Genomic DNA, 20,911 nt, shown 5'->3' with positions numbered 1-20,911 from the left:
AGATGTCTCTTATCCCTACCTAGTTTTGAGCTGTGTTTCATTTGGGTGAGGTGTTATAGTTATGCAGTGAACTATCAGGAGTTAAGTGACAAAGGAGTTCAGTAAAAGGTGAGCAATTAGGGTGGATTATAGTAATTGGAGAAAATTTCATGGAAGAAGCGAGAGTTGATTGACTCAACATGAGCTTATAAAAGTACAATGATATAAAAATATCCATGATGAAAAATTACCACATTGAGAATTTTCTTATTTGCGGCACTAGTAAAATTTCAGACAAGATGGTAAATACTTGTGATCAAATAAATGTTTGCACAGATTGTTTGTCCTAATTAAATAAAATTTAATAGCCACATGTGATGATATAAATGATGACTTTGCTTTATAACATTAAGCTGTTTATTGTCCAGTGATTCATAATGGAGGCTTCATAGTAACAGTTACATGTGATTGGATTTGCCCTTCTCAGACTGTAATAGTCCAGGTTGGGGGGGTGCGTATAATTGTTGGCTCCACAGAATGCCGGTAACGACTAGGATAAAGTTTTTTCAAATGTTTTTGACCATGGCTTACCTTCACACACATGCACAAAAACAAACATATACTCCGTAGACATAAAAGAGACAGAAGTTTCACAAACTTCCTACATGCAATTCCTTCTGATATTTCCTGCTCCATTCAATTTTGCTTTTAAATATATGAATATGAACCACTAAACTGATTTCATGACTCACTAATACGTTGCAATCTTCAGTTCGAGAAAAGCTAGTCTCAGAGTTATGGTATGAGGCAAGGGAAGAAGACATGATAGGCACTAAATTCAGTCATGTGCAGTGAACATTTGCTGTTTTTGGTTGCCCAACAGCTATTCCTATTTTAATAGTGCCCTCATTTTCTTTTGGAGATTGTCCTTCTTCCACTATGGCTGTTTATGGTGGGCGGTTATTTCTAGGTGCCAGACTCTCATCCTGATAGCCAGTTGGATGACTTAAGCTTGGCCCATAGGCCTCTATATCTCTAGGGATGTTAAGTGTTGGGAGAGTAACTGAGAAATGGTCAGAAATGACTGATCTCAACAGCAATGTCCACATCATCCTGGACCAGGCTGTTCCAGTGTCCTGTTTTTCTGCTGCTTGTGGCTCCCTGGGTTCTGGCCTTCCAGACTTGGGCCCCAGTGTGTATCTTATTGATCAGTGAAGTGGCCCTATCTACCAAATGCTTATAATAACATAGTTTTTGCTTTAGTGTAAAAACATGTTTTTTGCTTAATTTAATTAGAATTAAGTTCTCTTGCTGGCAAACAGGAACTTTAATCGATTCGTTAGTTAAAAAGAAGAGCTGTTGATTAGGTTGGTATTATCTAACCACGAGGTTATCTTTTTGATATATGTTATGGAGAAAGAAGGGTGAGTCAAGAAGTTGGAAATCAAACATTTGATAAGACTGTGCTACTTGACAGACAGCACCGATATGTAGCACTATTTCAGAAAACGCCATGTTTTGACAGTAATCTAAATATAAGTAAATACCAAATGGCAAGGAGGCCAGTTGAAATTGGCTAGGTTATTCAAAGGAAAAAGGGCCAAGAGAGATTTGTTTCACTTATACGAACATCCATTTCCTCATTAAATGGTTGTTTCAATTAGTTCAACTGTTTTTATTTTGTCTTGTTGAATGCAGTTGGACCAGGTTTTTATATGTGGATAAATTTTGTACTTAAGGGAAACCTGTTCTTAGAAACTGACAATTTGATTGTAACTCACAATAAAATGAGTTGATGCTTTTAGGTGAATGCTATTTAATAATCCCAGGGTACTTACTCCTGTTACTACTATGATTGCTATAATTATTAATATATTTTAATCTCTGGTTTCATATGGTGGGATATTTTCAGTGAAGTATTTAAAAAACTGATAATATGCAAAAGTGCATAAAATACTAATGGTCATTGTCAAAGAAACCTGCTACAGGTTCTTAATAAATAATTTAGAAGGGCAATAAGGAAAGGATAAATAGGAAAGTAAAATATCACTTGAATGTCTACCTAGAAATAATCATCATCAAAATGTGATAAACACTTTTTCAGATACCTTTCTACACAAATACTGAAAAGATAAACTAAAGGTGAACTTATATGAGTAGTATATCACACACATTTAAAAAAAAAGATTTTATTTACATATTTATATTTCAAAGAGAGAGTGAGAGAAAGTGAGAGTGCTCCTGCATGAGTGGGGGAGGGGCAGAGGGAATATCAAGATGACTCTGCATTGAGCTTGGAGCCCAACATGGGGCTCCATCTCACAACCATGAGATTGTGACCTGAGCTGACACCAAGAGTCAGTCACTTAACCAACTGAGTCACCCAGGCATACCATACATGTTAATTCTTAATAAAAGTATTTTTACCTATGAGAGTAATTTGACAGAATTATGGGTTGCTAAGATATTTAAAAAAACTGATAATTCCCAGTATTTTTGAGTATATAACCCTCAAACATTATTTGCCATAATATACTTAAAATCTCCCCCAAATTCATACCTTTTAGAAAAAATCAAAGTCGCAAAAATTATTTGGTCACATAAAATAATCAGAGATGTGTTCAAATAGCTACCAGGATATTTACTACTATGATATTCATAATAGTAAAAAAGTGGGAAAAATTACATTACATATATCCAAGTTGGATAACAGTAAAATAAATTACCCTATTAGTCATCCCATGTAGTACTATGCAGCCTTGCCAAAAAATGTTGAATAAGAATCATCAAAGGCATGAGAAGTTATAATACAATACCAAGTAACAAAATACAAGTTGTAAACATGAGCAGTTGTCCCTTGAACAACACAGATTTGAAATGTGCAGGTCCAATTATTGATGCGCTTTTTTCAATAAATATACTGTACTGTGTATAAAACTGTGTTATTTTCCTTAAGATTTTCTTTTTTCTATATCACTTTATTGCAAGAATATAATATGTAGTAAATATAACTTACAAAATATGTGTTAATTAACTATGTGTGTAATTGGTAAGGTTTCTGGTAAGTGGTAGGCTATTAGTAGTTAAGTTTTGGAGGAATCAAAAGCTATATGTGGATTTTTGTGCAGGGGTCAGTGCCCCTAACCCCCTCATTGTTGAAGGGTTAACTATACATGAAATCACACAAAATGGGTGAAGGTGTTCAAAAGGTATAAACTTCCAGTTTTAAAATAAGTAAGTCATAGAGATGTGATATACAGCATGGTGACTATAGTTAAATAATACTGTATTGCATATTTGAAAATTGCTAAGAGAGTTGATCTTTAAAATTCTCATTACAAGAAAAAATATTTTTTAACTGTGTGGTGATGGACATTAACTAGACTTATTGCAGTGATCATTTTACAATATATACAAGTATCAAATCATTGTGTTGTACACCTGAAACTAATATGTTATATGTCAATTATACCTCAATGTAAACAATCATGTGAAAAGAGACAGCTGAATTGGCCCAGCTACTCCAGTCATCATCCCCAGTAGATATCTGCAAAAGTTATAGGCTTCAAGGATATTCATTGTGGTTTTGAGTTCTCAACCTAGCAAGGAGTGCTATGATTTTTCTCTCCTCATAGCCAAGAAACTAAGAGAACTCCTCACAAACTAGGAAGAATGGGGTCAAAGAGACTACCTCAACGGTGCCTGGAAGAGGATGACATTGGTATCTCAATCTTAAATTGGATGTCTCTTCCTAGGCAGCCTTGCAGATCTACTCCACAATTGCATAAGCAGAGGCGGAGCAAACAGAACAACTGCCAGGAGAGGGGGAGCAGCAGGTAAGGAGCTCGTGCTTGTATTGTGTAGGGCACCAGGTGCTGGAATTTTACACAAAGCTACTGATGCAAAGGAAACATGTGTGCTTGATCACTGCTCCTGGCATTTAAGGCAGGATTGGAAGCATTGAACCCGAGTAGATGTTTCACATCAGAAGGCTATGCAGTGGGGAGGTACCTTCAAAGAGACACCCAATAGAATTCTCCTGTGCTCTCTAATAAAAGAAGGGTTTCAACACCCGCTGTTGGGAGGTGTTTGTTGGCTGAGGGAGGAGTGCAACTACACGAGGTAGGTAACAATGTTTTTGGCGTTTTTCTCTAAGTTCTACATTCTGTTTTAACAAAGGAAAAGCTAGAACCAGAAAAGGGAGTCGGGAAGAAATACAACGAGCCTGAGTTAGGAGAGGGGAGTGAGTGTATTGGATATGAAATTAAAGTCCTAAATTTGAGTAGGATTAGAACGTTATAGATTCTATCTCAGGTTATTTTAAGATGTGGGAAAGGGAGATTCAAAAGGGCAGTTATTAAAGACAAAATCATTCCATAGTTGGGTTTCACTGAATTAAGATTGTTCAAGTAATTTGTTAACACTTGTATGCCATCAAATGCTCTTATATGTGTTGTGTAGGCTGTTTTACTTATCCTTTGGTGTGACTAGTAAATTTATGGTTAGAAACCATATGAAAGTTTTTAATAGTCTTGAATTAAATCTCAGTACAGAATTTCATTGTGTACGTAATTCTTATGACACTAGGAGGCATTTAACAACTTCAGTACTAATGATTATCTTTGGATTGAGGAATATAAATTTTACTAACGATTCTTTAAGAAGTATGATATTCACGTTGTTAAATCAAATGAACTCAGATATTTAGGCCCCATTTTTCAAGGATATAAGAAAGTAAATATTGGTTATGTTTTGGGATTTTTGTCTACCCACCCAGAATGTACAAAAATCCTATATGCTGTGCCCCTCTTCCCTCTGAAGCACTGCCCTGTCCCCAGAGCAGAGGAAGGTTGAGCCACAGAGCACTTTTGGGTCCTGGTTTTATTTGTTTTAAGTAAGGAAAGACAGCTAAAAATGTTTACACAATATTTGCTTGATAGGTAAGAGGACTGGGGCCATTTTATGCAAATTTAGCCTGGCCATTTTTCCCAGCTTTTTTCACTCTGCTTAGCTCTGCTGGTAGATTGGAGTCTTGGTAGAAATGGAGGGGCTGACCCATGGACCCAGGGTCGACTCCTACTGCTCCAAGACTTTACTGTATCCTCCCTTTTGGTGAATATTGCATATCCCTCCTATAGGCCTTCTTTCTTGTTGTAGTGAAAGGGATGTTGACATTATCCGCATTTTCTTCTTCATTCACCATGTTACACAAGCAGTGCTTCTGGAGTCTTTGACAGATAAAATGCACAGGGAAGAGGGAGAAAAAAAAGTGAAGGAAATGTCTGACAATGAAAGTAAAATGAAAAAGAAAAAAATGAGGAAAATAAAAACCGAAAATAAGGGGTGGTGGAATGACATCGGAAGTCGTTTTTAATTTCCTCTCTGTGGAACTGTTTTTTCTGGGCCACCCTGCTCTGTGGTTTTCTGGTTTTCATAATTGAATGGATGGAATTGACAGGCTGTATGAATGGCATTACTATGATTATGTAACAGTCTAAACAGTTCACTGTTGTGTGAAAGTAAATGAGGACTACATTTTGCTGAACTGTTACCCTGCTTTGGCAGCCGTTACACTGTGATAAATGAACACAGAATTAATTGAAGAGGTTATTATACTATAAAAATGTATTTACATGGAGCAGTAATAATGAGACTTCATTGTTAGTCATTGAGTGTCCACTATTCGATAATGGGAGATTTCTCTTCTAGTATTAGATATATTATTTTTGAAGCACCTGTTAGAGTACATATTAGAACTTTATTTATTTGAAGAGGTGCCAACTTTTTCTCTTCCCATGTCAGGATTAGATTGTCATAAAGGCTCAAGGTTTCTGTTTTAAGGTTGGTTTCCTTTCCTTTGAGTACTCTTATACTATCCCATTTCCCCCATTTGTCAACTGATTGAGTTAGAGCTGAATCGAATCTACCAATTTATTGCAATTAAGTTATCTTCACATATGTACAACAATTCCTTGTAAAAAATCCAGAAACTAATTACAGTGGAAAAGAAGGCATTATCTTTCCTTTCTGTAGTTGTTAGAGAAGGATTCCTATTAAATGCTGTTCCATCAGTGTGTTTTAAATGTTCATATGAGCTCAATTCTATTTCAGAATATCTGGAAATTATAGCAGGAAAACTTGATAATTTTCTCTTTTACATTTTAATAAGGGAAATTGTGATAGGACAAGTGGAATTCTTAAGCAATCACCTGTGAACCCACTTTGGGTAGTTTTGACAGTGGGCACCCAGCAGGAAAGGCTATACCTAAACTTGGTATCCCACAGGACTCGTGGCTTCCTTTCCTCTGTCAGTATAGAGCTGTACTTGAGGACATGGTCTATAGGTGGTGGGCAGCTTGCTTTCCTCCGTCAACTCCTGTAAATAGCTGACACTCCGGAAAGATTGTTGTAGTGTTTGCTCTGTGAGAAGAGGGATCACAATGTGTGGGGCTCCTTGCCCCGGGATGTGAATGCACGCTGCACCTGCAGCAGAGCACCCTGGTCCTCCTTCGGTTCTCTGGGAGATGACGGTAGGATTGCGGACTGGGGACTTTCTTTTTCTGACCCTTGTCTTCTAAATTTCCCTGGTAAAGCTTGTGCGTGGTGCTGTAGAATCATGGGATCTTCCTTGAAGGACTAATTCCACTGTGTATTGATTCTTGTGAATTGAAACATGAGGTACTACCTTCTTGGTTTCTCTGAGAAGGAATTTGTCCTAAACATGCTTGACCTTTTACGATATTCCTTACTTTTTCCAATCAGGGTTGATTGAATTATCTGGCTGGCAGACAATAACATTGATTGACATTTATCAATTATCAGAAGCTAACCTATCAGTCTTAAAGGAATTGGGATTTAAAAAATTTTTGTCTCTCTCCATGCTGGATGAGAGGAAAAAAATGTTTTGCTCTATAGATTCAAACTTTGCTTTGTGTAGTATGTCCCTGGAGGGCAGGGGGGTTTTCAGGCCTGGTCAATTTTCATGTTAAGTTGTATTTTCCAGCTCCGGCTTTACCAGTGACAAGGATGGTATTTTCAACTCCAGTTTGCCATATACATTTGTCTTATTTTTCATTTGGTTCAGAACTCAGGGGAAAGACATGGCACTGATTGGGCCTCTTTGGATTCCAACTTCTCCAGCTTCTTCTGCAGAAGGGAGCTATTAAAGGATTGAAGCATTGCATAGAATGCTGCTCTGTTGCCCTGGTACTCTTTCCACTGATTGATTCATTGACTCCTAGTTAAAAGGTGGTGCTGTAAGGGGACAGAGAGATTTCAAATTCTAAATGTTTGACTTTAACCTGGTAAATTTGAAGACAGCACCGCTCTGGAGAAATTTTCCTTGCAGGCTCAGTAAAAAGCCAATTAGATCTTTTGCAGCCCAAATGCTTGGCTCAGCCCCATTCTCATGGTGGTAAAGGCATCTAGCTAGAAATAGATTAATACTTACTGTGAGGTACACAGTCATAGGTTATTTGATAGTTAGCTTAACTCCATGCTGCCTGTTGAGCGCTTAAATAACTATAAATCTCTATGGAAATAGAGCAAATTTTAAAGAAGTAATCAACCATGCAAATTATGGCATTTAAAATTGTATCACTCTATAAACATGACATTAATGTTTTAATTACCAAATTGGTTTGTTGGGTATAGAGAGTTTAGGTAGAAGAATTTTATTTTATCCTTCCCTGAAAGATAGAATGAATTTTAATTAAGCTAACTTGATATTGGAAATACAGTTGATCCTCAGACAACAAGGTTTGGAACTGCATGGGTCCACCTATATGTGGATTTAAAATAAAAATGGTACAGTACTGCAAATGTACTTTCTCTTTGGATTTTCTTAACATTTGCTTGTCTCTAGCTTTATTGTAATAGAATACTTAAAATATGTAATACATATGGCCTACAAAATCTGTGCTAATTAAATACTGGTTATTGATAGGCTTCCAGTCAACAGATCGTTAGTAGTTTTTGGGGAGTCAAAGTTATGCATGGATTTTTGACTGGGGATACCTAAACATATGTATTTACACATATAGGTACTAGAGGGTATCAACTAAAGTGTTATTTTAATTTTCTTCAATTATTATTGTTTTTAAGATTTTTATTTCACAGAGAGGGGGACAGAGAGCATGAGCAGGGGGAGGGGCAGAGGGGAAAGGGAAAGAGAGAATCCTAAGCAGACTCTGTGCTGAGCACAGACCCCTACATGGGGCTTGATCCCAGGACCCTGAGATCATGCTCTGAGTTGAAATCAAGAGCTGGATGCTTAACTGACTGAGATACCTAGGCACCCCTCTTTAATTATTTTATGAGAATATCATACTGTGTTACTTTCAAAGTCAGAAAAGAATTGTTAAATATATTATTTGTATCTTGCTATGTCCAGGATTGGTTTTAAAAATATTACTGACATTGATTCTATTTCAAATATGGCAATTTACAAACCAATTGTCAAACTGGAAATTTTTAATGAAAGCCAATCTGGATTTTTAAATGCCTTAAATTCTTCCTCAGTTAATGTAAAACTGGACAAAATTTATCCACTAGTCCTTAATTTTCTGAAGTGTAGAAATCAGTGGGTACAGAATACATCCTGTGTGTGTGTGTGTGTGTTTAAAATACTGTATGAAAGAAAATAAAGATCATATGTAACCTCTTCATCTTGAGGTAAACACCATTATAATTTTGGTGGTCATACTCTTTGAGGCATCCCTCTCTCTTTCTCTGTTTCATAAATGGAATCTCTTTTATAAATGGAATCATATCCTACATCAAGTTTTTATCAATAGACACTTTATTCCTCCTCCATATTTCCTACAACCTCTGCAAGCCATGTCCACTTTAGTAATGTTAATGATCTTGGGTATGTCCTTCCATTTTTTCCAAGCTCATAAATTGATAATCTACTAAACTATTTGTTCCTAAAGCAATTGTGACCTATTGGATTGACTATTGTTACTCTCTGGTGTGTACCTTACAATTCATTCTTTATTTTTTTTTTTTCATGTTTGACTTAGCAATTGTTAGACATTTACCCTGTATGAATTAAAAGTCTTATCTAAGTTAGATAATTCCTGGTCAGAATAGCACTGAATTTTTACATGGTAGTATGGTACCTTTTAATTTTTTCATCACCTTTTCGCTGTCAGGAATTTCGAAAGGTTTTTTTTTTTTTTTTTAATTAGACTATCTTTAGAAAGTTCCTTGAGGACTAAAATGAGAAGAGCATTCTTGTTATAGCTAATTCACAAACTTTGATCTCTGCAAACTATAGTTGGCTTACTTGTAACTTAAGTCCTAGGGGAAATAATTTCTAATGTCCCTTTTTAGTTGTAAGGTTGTAAAAATTTATAGAAGAAAGGTTAATTATACTCTGATGCAGATATATATATACACAATGAAAGTTTCTATTTACTCTGCGTCCTTAGAATAAATGAGAATCATAGATACTTAATGACCTATGGTAAAAAATGACAAGGTAATGTACTGTTAAGTTGACCACCTGTCCTGATTTGCCTAGGACTGAAGTGTGTCCTGGGACGGGGGATTTAAAGTGCTAAAACCAGGAGGGTTCTAGGTAAACCAGGATGGTTATTCATTCTGTCTGGTTGGGTGGTTTCTTTAAAGTACTTTTAAAATGTCCATATCCTTAAGTATAATCAAATTGACATTTCTCCTTTAGTTTTTAAAATTGACTTTAAAAATTACTCCTTTCCTTGAGAAATTTGTAATCACAAATTTGTAATCACAGGTTTTCCAAGGAAAGGAGAGAGATTTATTTAAGCTCAAATAAATCTTGATGTTAAAGATAAACAGTGTTCAATATTTGATTTATATAGTTTAAAATATGTTATTAGTCTAGACATAGAATTGTGAAAAAATGTTTCTCACATATCAAATCTTATGAAAGTATAATGTATAAATGATGATCATCTTAAAAATGGTAACTGTTGAGAAGGGTGAAAAGGAACATGAGGAAAAGCCAATAATTAATATTTTTTATCATAATCCTATATATTCTAGAGAAGTTATGTTCCATAGAGCTCTTGAATTAGTCTTTTTGGTTTGCTGTAACAAAAATACCATACATAAGCTGCATGGCTTAAACAGTCCTGGAGACTTGAAGTCCAAGTTTAGGTAGGGTGCCAGCATGGTTTGTTTCTGGTGAGAGCGCTCCTCCTGGGTTTTACACACTGTATTCTCACTGTGTCCTCACATATTGGAGGGAGAGAAACCACACGCTCTCCGGTATCTCTTCTTAAGGGCCCTAATCATGTTATGAGGACCCCACCCTCATGACCTTCACTAAACCTGAGCATCTTTCAAAGGCCAGTATCCCAATACTGTCACCTTGAAGGTTAAGGCTTTAACTTAAGAATTTTGGGGAGCACACAACTGGGTTCATAGCAGGTCTCGTGGAAGTATACAAACCATGAGAAATTGATTTATTGCAGTTAATTTGGCTTAGATAATAAACTGCTTAAGGGTCTCAATTCTGAGTAATCATTAAAAAATTATTTACTGAAATAAATTTTAGTACGTTTATGTATAAGCATATTGGGGAATCGGTTTTGACAGAATAAAACACAAAGGCGACTGTACATAAAATCCACAAAACTATCAGACAATGAAAGGCTTTCTAGTAACCAGAATTCAAGTTATATTGCATTTGCATTTTCATTGGCTTATGAAAATCTTTAATGGATTTCAGTATAGTATATTAAGCAAATGAGTATTTGCCCTTTATAAAGTCATTTATTTTATGTAAATTTTTGTTAGTTCTTGCTCTCCTTAAACCACCATTACATTGTTGTGCTCTTTGTAATAAGGGGAGGTTGCTAGGCAGTGTCACAAATTATGGCGCGAAGCCGCTGATTTGTGACCATGCCAGCCTCTGTACTGCATAACCATTCTTCTTAAAGACAAATCTAAGGAGGATAATATATTTTTAAGAAAAGGGGAGTTAAATGTCATTGGGTGATGATAAAACCTAAACATGATTGTATAATATTCATATCAATAGTGGCAAATATAAATAACAGAATCTTGATTTTTCTGAGATAACAAAGTCTGGATCCTTGCACTTAGCTTTTCGCTATTTTGAACTTGATTGTGTAAGTTTATGTGCATACTTTGTATAGACTGTTTTAATTGCTTACTTTACATAGATATCAACTGGAAGCCTTCAAGATTGTTTGGGTGGTGATGGATCTATTTGTTTATTTGTAGAAAGAAAGTGATTGAATGAAGAAGGGAATTTTTAGGGTGTAGAATGTTTTTGTGATTGGAATTATTTCTCCATGGCTGTTTTCAACTATTTTTGATATACCTAAGACAAATACTTGCATGGTAGAGATCTATGTGGGGATGGAACTAATTGGGGGTGGAGGGAGGTTGTTATTGTGGAGAGAGAGAAAATCACTAAACCATGTGGGTAATTCTGTGAAATACAAGGATACATTAGTATGCAGATTGCATCTGATGCTCTCATAAATAATATGTTTATAGAAAAACAACCATTTGCTCTAAGTAAATGGTAGTGCATGCAACACTTTTGTGGATGATTTGTTGAGCATGCAGTGGTGATATTACTTCTCCTACTGAGCATATATTCCCTTAACTATGTATTCAGGAAAATGTATAAATCACAAATGCAAAGTAAGCAAAATATAGCAACCCACATTTATTTTAATTATGCGGTATTGAAATGTGTGCTCTTTAATATTTTTCATGACTGATGGTTTGTAGGGTACCCCAGAAAATAAAATTAAGCATTAAATATTACATAATTGTGAGTATTCATTCTGGCTGAACTTATAAAGTAATAAAGCCATATTTGTATTACATTCTGATGTGGGTTTTTTTTTTGTTTTTATTTTTTGTTTTTTGTTGTTGTTGTTGTTTTTTTTTTTTTTTTGTTCTGTAGTGATCATTAGCTTTTCTCCTGAAATTTTGTCCTAGGTTGAGTTTAGGCTGCATTCAGCAATGTCAGGAAAATTGATAATGTTTATTTCTTAACACCATGCAGTATATTATCTTACTAACTCTGTGTTAATATTTCCAAAGAAGTGTACCAAAAGGGGCTTTTAGCATTTACCCTTTGTTCAGTAAATCAAAGATAAACATAGTCTGCACATGGCTGTCAGCAAACTCTGCCATTTTATTTGTCTTTTATCTCGAAGGTTTATTGCTTTACATGGCTTAAAGTGATTCAGGGGTGAATTGTTTAATCTAGGATGTTTAGGTTACTGATGTGTCTGCTGGAGTGTATGAGAAAGTCAGATGTTAGACTCCCTGAACGTGTACAGTAGGTACAGTGTATGTGTTTGGATGATTCATTCCTTAGCACATGAGCTTTGTTATGCCCTCTTTTTTGAACTGCATTGTGTTTCTGAATAAGTAGCTAAAATATTGGCTCTTTATGGTGGATTATTTTGTCTTCTTCATGCTAAAAACTTTGGACAATATGCTACATCTTTTTCAGCTTTTCTACTAGGAGCTTGCAGGAAAGAATCAAAGTGATAGTTAAGAATTTATTAATCTAGTGATTTCAAGATGATTACACAATAGAAAATTTTATTTTTAGTTTCTTTGTCATTTACTTTTTCCCCTTTCAACATTACTAATTGTCCAGTTTCTATCATTTAAATAGACATACAACTCTTTGAATAATGACTGGTTAAGTACTTCTTTTTTGTTCTCCCTTCTAGGGCAAGTTCTTAGGGAAGGGAAGAGGCACAATGCAAGTATAAGCAGAGGCCTGGACCCCAAAGAAAGAAAACTTATTTTAATATTTACTTTGTGCCAGACACTGTGCTAGAAACTTTCATGTATGCCTTGCACTTAAGATCTGGTTGAAGATCTAGGATAATGCTTTTAAATTGTAACATAGTAAATATGCATATGCTAGTCTGATAAAATTTTAAACTTTAAAAGTAAAATGATTTTTTATAGCACAAAACACCACAGGAGTCCCTGGGGAAAGAGCAGTCAGTGTAGGGCTGGTCTGGACAGGAAAGGCTCTGAGAAGACATGTGATCAGGACTCTGAAGGAATGGTGGTGTCTTTGTTATTTGTTTAGCAAAGAATTCAAAAGTACTTGTACACATTTTTCATTTACAATTTAAAACAATGCTTTGTAATAGGTAGTTGAACCATTGCTTTAAATAAAACAAGGTAAATGGAATTTAGGAAGATGAACTAAATGTGCACTTAAATGACCCAGTGATGTACCACTTTGCTCTGTTCCCAGAGCCAGCATGATTTATCTCACATTGTAGCCCCATCCTTCTACTGCAGTTAAAACATCCTGATGACTGTGCAGCACACTTTAAATAAAATCTAAACTCCTCTCCATGATCCATGAGTACCTACAGGAATTGACTTTTGTCTGCATAGGATCCCACTTCCTATCGCTTCCTTCTCTAATAGCACCCTATTAGAGGTGATTTGTTGAGCCACCTTTCTGTCCTCTAATGGATCCAGGGTTTTGCAGGAGTTGTTCATACTGCATGTTGTTGACCTCTTATGTAGTTTCCATTCATTTTTAGACTTTTCATCCAAGATAGCTTCCTGTTTTTTTGTTCAGGTGTCTACATTGTAGCTGCATAGTTTCTGGGATTCACTCCTGCTCTAGGGGTAATTCTGAATAGTCAAAGCCAATGGTGATGATCTCCATTTTGTTGTTGTTGTTGTTGTTAGGCATTGAACTAGATGCCCACACTCATGCTAGGCCATGCAAAAAATTTCCTCAGTCATAGGGACAGAGTCAGAAATGGGCAAGTGACTGTACTCAGGCCAGTTGCACATGGGAAAAGCGTGCCAGAGGTTTCTTGGAAATGTTTTCTTGCTCTTAAAATAGAGCAACGTCAAAAGACAATCCCTTTGTTGGATGTTCCATGCAAAGCCTGGGATTTTGATAGCTCTCTTGACTCAAATTCAGACTTGAGGTAGTCCCATAGATGAAGACCAAGCTGAGAAGATTGCAGAGCTACAGCAAATAGACAGCCGTGAACTATACCCATCTTTGACCTCTGCTCATCTCAGCCAATATCTACCCTTCTTTTGTTTAAACTAGGTTTTGTTTTTTTAATTTTGTTCTTTTTCTGATAGGATAAAAGATCTTTCCCCTGGAATTCTTTCCTAAATGTGTTAAATGTCTATTTCTTGCTTGGCATTCAGATCTCAGTTCAACTATTGGTTATTTAGAGAGCCTTTCCTTGATACACAATCTAAAACCTCCCTATCAGTCAATTTATCTCAATACTGTTTTATTTTCTTCCTAGAACTTACTACTACTTCCTTATTCCCTAGTGTATTTAATATCTGATTCCTCAAATGTAAGCTCCATGAGAACAGGAAGATTGTCATCTTAATCACTGCTATGTCTTTAGCAATTTTAACAGTGCCTTCACCCATAATAGATTCTCATTATTTGTTGGAGAAATGGAAATAACAGATCCCAAACTTTTACTTCAAATTCCACACTGTTTTCACTGCACTTTGTTGCCTGGCAAGGAGGAGAATGGTAACCACATTAGAAACAAAAACAGACTCAACCCATCTTTTTGTTGATTGAGGGGAAAAAATTAACTAAATTTCTAAACCAATATCCAAGTTTGTCAGTTAAAGTAAAAGTTTTAAACTAAATCAAATATATTTAAAAGGTAGGACAGTAAAAATTATGTACAATATACACACAAAAAGAATGCAAGTGATTTTACAGAGTGAGCACTGAATACATTGATTTGTTCCATGATTGCAAGTGACTTACCTCACAAAATTTTACTGCAAAGAGTGGCTTGTGACATAACTGAATCCTAGAACCTCAGATTCTAAAGACTCCAGCCAGAGGGAGGCTAAGTTTTGAAGAACCTGTCAATAGGAAGAAACAAATAAATGGAAGGTTCACAAGAGCTCCAGTAGTGGAGCAAAAATCATGTCAAGGATAGTACTCTACTCTGGGTTGGGTAAACCTTAGCACTGCTTTAAATTGGTGATAGAATGCGAATGGCTAGGAATAAGTCAAAGGGTCATTCTGTTGACACTTTTGTTCTCTACCCAAGACTATTAGTTAGATTTTCTGCCACTGTTTTTCCGACATCTGCCAAAGTTGGGCTTAGGAGAGGCATTTTATCATAGTGGTTAAAGGCCTGTCTTGATACCGCAATGCTTGAGATTGAATTTCTGCTCTGTCAACCTACTAACTACCTAACTTTGACTTCTCTGTGCCTTAGGATCTTCATCTGACTATGTGGCTAATAGCCATTTTATAGAGTTGTTATAAGAATTACATGAATCAATATACAGAAAGGAATGCTTTTTACACAAGATGATCTTTTTAAAAAATTGCCAATCTGTTATTGATAGTTTTGTAAAACAGAACAATGAATTACTAAAGAAAAAGATATATACTGGTCTTGATTCTAAAAAACAAAAATCCACCAGATTGAACAGGAAAAATTACTTATAATTTTCTCTAAAACCTTCTAAATGCTCATTCTCAATTTTTGCAATTCATAGTAGACTGCTAGCCACCACCCCTTGAGTAGCTCTGGTGTGAAAAGAATGTAAAACACTGTGTGGCATATATTATGTATTGTATAATACTGACCAATATTGCAGGGCTCACTTTGAGGACCTAGAAAGAGTTGTTTCCTACCTACAGCCAAAATCTGAAGGCACACGTGGGTGACTGAGGATGGGGAGAGTTGATCGGAACTCTCTTGTTACCTACCTTGTAATATATATGTTTGGTTTTAGTGATTTCCTTCAATAATTCACTGGGGTCAGCAGAATATTTAAAATACTGTAAATATATTAAACACTAAACAAAACTTTTGGGGTAAGGTGATATTTCTTGTGGGTATTAGGCAGGCATTACTTACTTTCTTCTGTGATGGCAATATATATAATTGACTTTCAGGGGAAGGTATACCCACATCTCAGAGTTAAATAAAACCAAAGACCACTGGGGGCGCCTGGGTGGCACAGAGGTTGGGCGTCTGCCTTTGGCTCAGGGCGTGATCCCGGTGTTATGGGATCGAGCCCCACATCAGGCTCCTCCGCTATGAGCCTGCTTCTTCCTCTCCCACTCCCCCTGGTTGTGTTCCCTCTCTTGCTGGCTGTCTCTATCTCTGTTGAATAAATAAATAAAATCTTAAAAAAAACAAAGACCACTGGCTTCCACCCCTTTCTGATTGTGTGACCTGAATACCTCTTCATTACCATAGTTAACTTATTTGTGATATGGTTACAATAATAATGCTTTCCCCATAGGGTTACAATCAATATATATATATATATATATTAAAGATTTTATTTATTAGAGAGAGAGAGAACACAGGCAGGGGCAGTGGCAGGGACAGGGAGAAGCAGGCTCTCTGCTGAGCAAAACTCCATCCCAGGACCCTGGGATCATGATCTGAGCCAAAGGCAGATGCTTAACTGACTGAGCCACCCAGGTGCCCTGGGTTATAATCAATACTAAACAAGCTAATCTATCTTAACTAATATCCAATATCTATCAAAACAAGATCTGCCATAAAATAAACAATTGGAGGATACCCAATCCATGAGCAATAGAAATCCAAATAAAGGCCATTTCTGATTAATCAAATTCTCTTTATTGATTTTAAAAGGCAGTATATCCAAGTCTCAAACCAATCTGCCATTGCTAAACTCCATTAGGAATACTGAAATCCTTACTCATAACCAATGAAATGGCACCATCCTTGGAATGGAGCAATTACCCCGAGTGATGTGGTGGCACAAAGTCACATGATTCAGAAAGTAGAATAAACCAGACAGTTAGTTATCAGAGCTTAGATGGTATGAGCACCTAGTTCTTCACAGAAAGCTGTGCAACAGATATTTGAAAGTGAAAAAAGGCATGAAAGCATTTTGAGATGTAGGCCTCTCTTTCAAAATTGTCTTTTAGCCAGTTTTCTCTTTTATTGACCAGTCATCATGTATGTATTGAACGTACACTGTGAGTGTGGCATAATTTATAGGGGAGAAATAAGGCTTAACTTCAAAGAACATACAAGGTAGTAGGAAAAAAATCCACATTAAATTAACTAACAATATTGTACTAGGTCTTAGTAGCAATTCCAAGACAACCATATAGGATGATAAAGGATTACTTATTTACCTTTAAATAGAATAGGTGCTTGGAAAATAGATCACTTCAGGCTATGGTGATGGGGATAGCTGTTATATTCTCCTTAAAGAGCCATATGTTTTATTTTATTCAGTAAGAATAAAATCCTACAAGTACACACATACATATATACTCAATTCTCTTTCCACATATTCCAAGCTAAAAGGGAACCACAAGTGTTTTATGTTTTCATCATATTCTTGTAGCAGGTGTTTTGTGGCCTTTCTTTGTTCAAGTTACCATGCTGACATTTGGGTATTTTAGCATTAACAATATTATAGTCAAAGATAGAATCATTATGTCCCACCCAGTGTTAATATAAGCAGGTGACTAATAAAGACCCATATTTACATTTCTTTTAGTTATTGAAGCCAAAAAGATGTTAATGGTTCTGGTCTGTATGTGAGTATAATTCTGATAGATTAAAACCATGCTATCATTTTCAACCTAGAAGCTCTATAAGAAGCATTATGGTAGAATTGTCAAGCAGCTTGTTCTTTTAAAAAGAAAAAACAAAAAACCTTTTTGATGCAGAATTTGAAGCAAGTTCACTTGAGCTACATGTACAATATTGAAGGACAATCTAATTTTTCTGGGAACATTGAACATAGTTCAACCTTAAAATTGATGAATGTCTGGGTGTGCAATATAAATTTAAATTCAAAGAGAAATCTTTAAACTTTTCAAAGTTAAAAATTAGCACCTTTTCAGATTTGAAGCCCATCAGGATGTCAACATTTTCTAGCTGTCAATTCTCTTTAACCTAATGTCTGAGTGTAGCATTAATTAAATCTTTATTCAGTTAATCTATGGACTTCACAAGTTCAACACTACTAAGTAGTCAGATTTCATGGTGGTTCTGTGACCAGCCTTAAGACGATGTTATTCGATTTAACTTATGACTTGTTAGCACAATGTGATTAGAACGCTAGTGAGTCAGTTTATTTTACCATTTGGGGGGAAAATGTGCTGAACCATTTATATAAAATGTTGTTCTAAGAACTTAATTGAAAAATCTGTGGTGTTTTTGAGCCAGTATTCTGAAGTAGCACATTCTGTCTTTGAGAATGATTTCTCAGCAGGACCCTATTTCCACTGCAGCTACATAAGGACATTAGCCAAGTCTTCTGGCGGTAACAGATGAAATTAAACACATTTTTCATAAGGTATATTTATCTAGAGGACCAAACATACTGTGAGCAAATATATTCTTTAGTTATTCACTTAAACTTGAGCTCACTTGAGTGCTCAAAACCTGACTCTATGTCCTTTTAAGAATCTGCTAATTAAAGAGGTTAGAAGAGTCAATAGTCTTTTTTTTAAGGTAATAATAACCACAAACAATGTAAATGATAAAAAATAATCCTAAATGATTTCATTTTTTTTTCGTAAGATGGATTATATTTCTTTGTTCTGAACCAGAGTACTCATACCCTCACAAATGAGTTAGCAGTAAAGGAAATTAATACCTGTTGTACTTGCATGAGATGTTTCCATTCTGGTAAGATCAATCAGAGGAATGCAAATATATATATCTGGAAGTCAGTTGTACCTAGATATTTTTACCCATAATTCATACCTTGTATGAATTGAAAATGAATTATTCATTGTGTTTTGGAGTAGCACCATTCAAGTCAGTCCAGTAATATCATTCAACACACATAAACTGATAGCAACTCCTTCACCAGGCTGGTGAAACAAAAACAAAAAACCCCCAAAAATCAAAGACAGAAAGTTGGGTCCTATATTTAGAGAATAAAAAGTAGCAACCATATACATTTGATTATTTTAAACATAGGCCTCGCTTCCAAAATGGAGAGTAGTCAGCCTCTTAATTTTTTTGGCTATCAATTTGTGTACTGGTTGGTGATATTCTATTTATGCCTACAGTTATGAAAACAAAATAGCTTGAGAAGTAGATAATGGAAATAGCCTAAAACAGCATTTCTCAACAGTGGCACTCGATACTTTGGGATGGATAACTGCGTGTTGTTCAGCTGTCTTGTGCATTGTAGGATATTAAGCAGCATCCCTGATAGATGGCAGTAGTGCCCTCCCAGTTGTGACAATAAAAAATGTCTCCAAACATTGCCAAGTATGCCCCAGGGAGCAAACTTACTGCCGGTTGACAGTCACTACCTTAGGAAGAATACTACATATTGGGATGGATATTCTTTCCTGAAACTTGTCTGTCATCTCTCTCTCTCTCTCTCTCTCTCTCTCTCTCTCTCTCTCTCTCTCTCAAATAAACAAAATCTTTAAAGAAAAATAAAAGTGCAAATAAAATTGTTACCAAGGAAGGAGTGATAATATACATAGTCTAGCTTTGAGGATTAATTTTCAGGCTGCCCTATTAGTGGGTAATAAAACAATTATCCAAGAGAGACTAAGATGTTTCTTCATAGTAAATTCTATAACATATTTTTCATTTGGGGTCTCCTTCTCCCCCGTTGGGGCATGGAAAGATCCAAGCAAAGTTCAAAAGTAAAATCATACAACTTATTTATATTACCTGACACTTCACTCAACACATCTTTGCTTAAACCTGAGAATGTACGGATGATACACAACTGAATTCCTGTTTCCCGAGAGGTGTTAAGTATGGTCAGTTATCTCATTTATTTCAGACAGGCTTCTGGTTGGCACTAAGGAGCTGGCTAAAAGTTATACTCTCTGAAGAAGATTTAGAGTGCTTATTCTTTATTCTGCCAATGGTGAAAGAAGCCACAAGTTGGGAACTAGATAAGCACAATCAATACAAGTAAAATCATACCTAAGCACATGATAGCAAACTGCTGGAAACCAAATACAAAGAGAAAACTCTCCCCACTCCCAGCTTTACTGAAATAAAATTGATACATTACATTATGTAAGTTAAAACTGTAAAATGTGATGATTTGATACATGAGAAAAATCTTAAAAGCACCCAGAGGAAAAGAGCTATGACTCACATGCAGAATTCAAATGAAAAGAATGACATCTGAACAAGAACAATGGAGGACAGAGCACAATGAACGTTTTTAAGTACTGAGAGGAAAGTAGAGTGTCACCTTAGAATCCTGTATGTACTGAACATGTCCTCCAAAAATGATAGTAAAATAGTTACTTTTTTACATGAAAAGATAATTACTTAGATAACATTTTTTAGATCATTCCTCACCAGCAGACCTGTAATTAAAGAAATGCTGAAGAAAGTTTTTCAGAATGAGAAATAATACTAGATTGCAAATTTAATGTACAGAAAAAACGAGAAAAACTAGAAATGGTAACTATATGGATAATTACACAAGACCTTTGTACTGAAAAAGTTTTTCTTATAAGTTATTTTTGAGAAAAAAACAAACGAGGGCAATTAAATGGAAATAGACTGTTTTTAAGGTTTTCATTTTATATAAAGTGATAGTATTCTTAATTCTACAAAAACTGTTAAGTTTCAGATGCATACTGTGATCCTGAAAGCAAACACAAGTAAATAAAATGAAGTGTAGTTAAAAAGCCAATTGAAGCTGTAAAATGGGAGACTAAAATTTTTGCTTAACCTAAAAAGACAGTAAAAGAGGAACAACAAAGGACCAAAGAACACAGTGGACAGATAGGCATCTTCCTATTTACTTTCTATCAAATATATTAAATGTAAATGAAGTAAACACCACAATAAAAATCAGGTTATCAGAATGGATAAAAAGGGTTATGTTGTCTGTGTTTTTTGTTTTTTTAATTTTTTTAAAAGATTTTATTTATTTACTTGACAGAGAGACAGACAGT

At 35.5% G+C, this 20,911-nt stretch overlaps 1 protein-coding gene across 1 annotated transcript in view; it reads left to right on the top strand.

The window, feature by feature from the left end:
• The window catches only part of RGMB (repulsive guidance molecule BMP co-receptor b), a 1,123,009-nt gene that overhangs the window by 142,464 nt on the left and 959,634 nt on the right, over positions 1 to 20,911 (top strand). The window contains exon 8 of the mRNA XM_087861962.1: positions 3,735 to 3,815. The gene's annotated coding sequence lies outside the window, so the exon portion shown is untranslated. The remainder of the gene's footprint in view (positions 1 to 3,734; positions 3,816 to 20,911) is intronic.

The sequence above is a fragment of the Ursus americanus genome, chromosome 5 (genome assembly GCF_024610735.1).
Source record: "Ursus americanus isolate L20-20 chromosome 5, mUrsAme1.1.p, whole genome shotgun sequence".
Lineage (NCBI taxonomy): Eukaryota > Metazoa > Chordata > Mammalia > Carnivora > Ursidae > Ursus > Ursus americanus.
The sequence above is the reverse complement of the archived record's forward strand: the minus strand, read 5'-3'. Positions and strand labels throughout refer to the sequence as shown.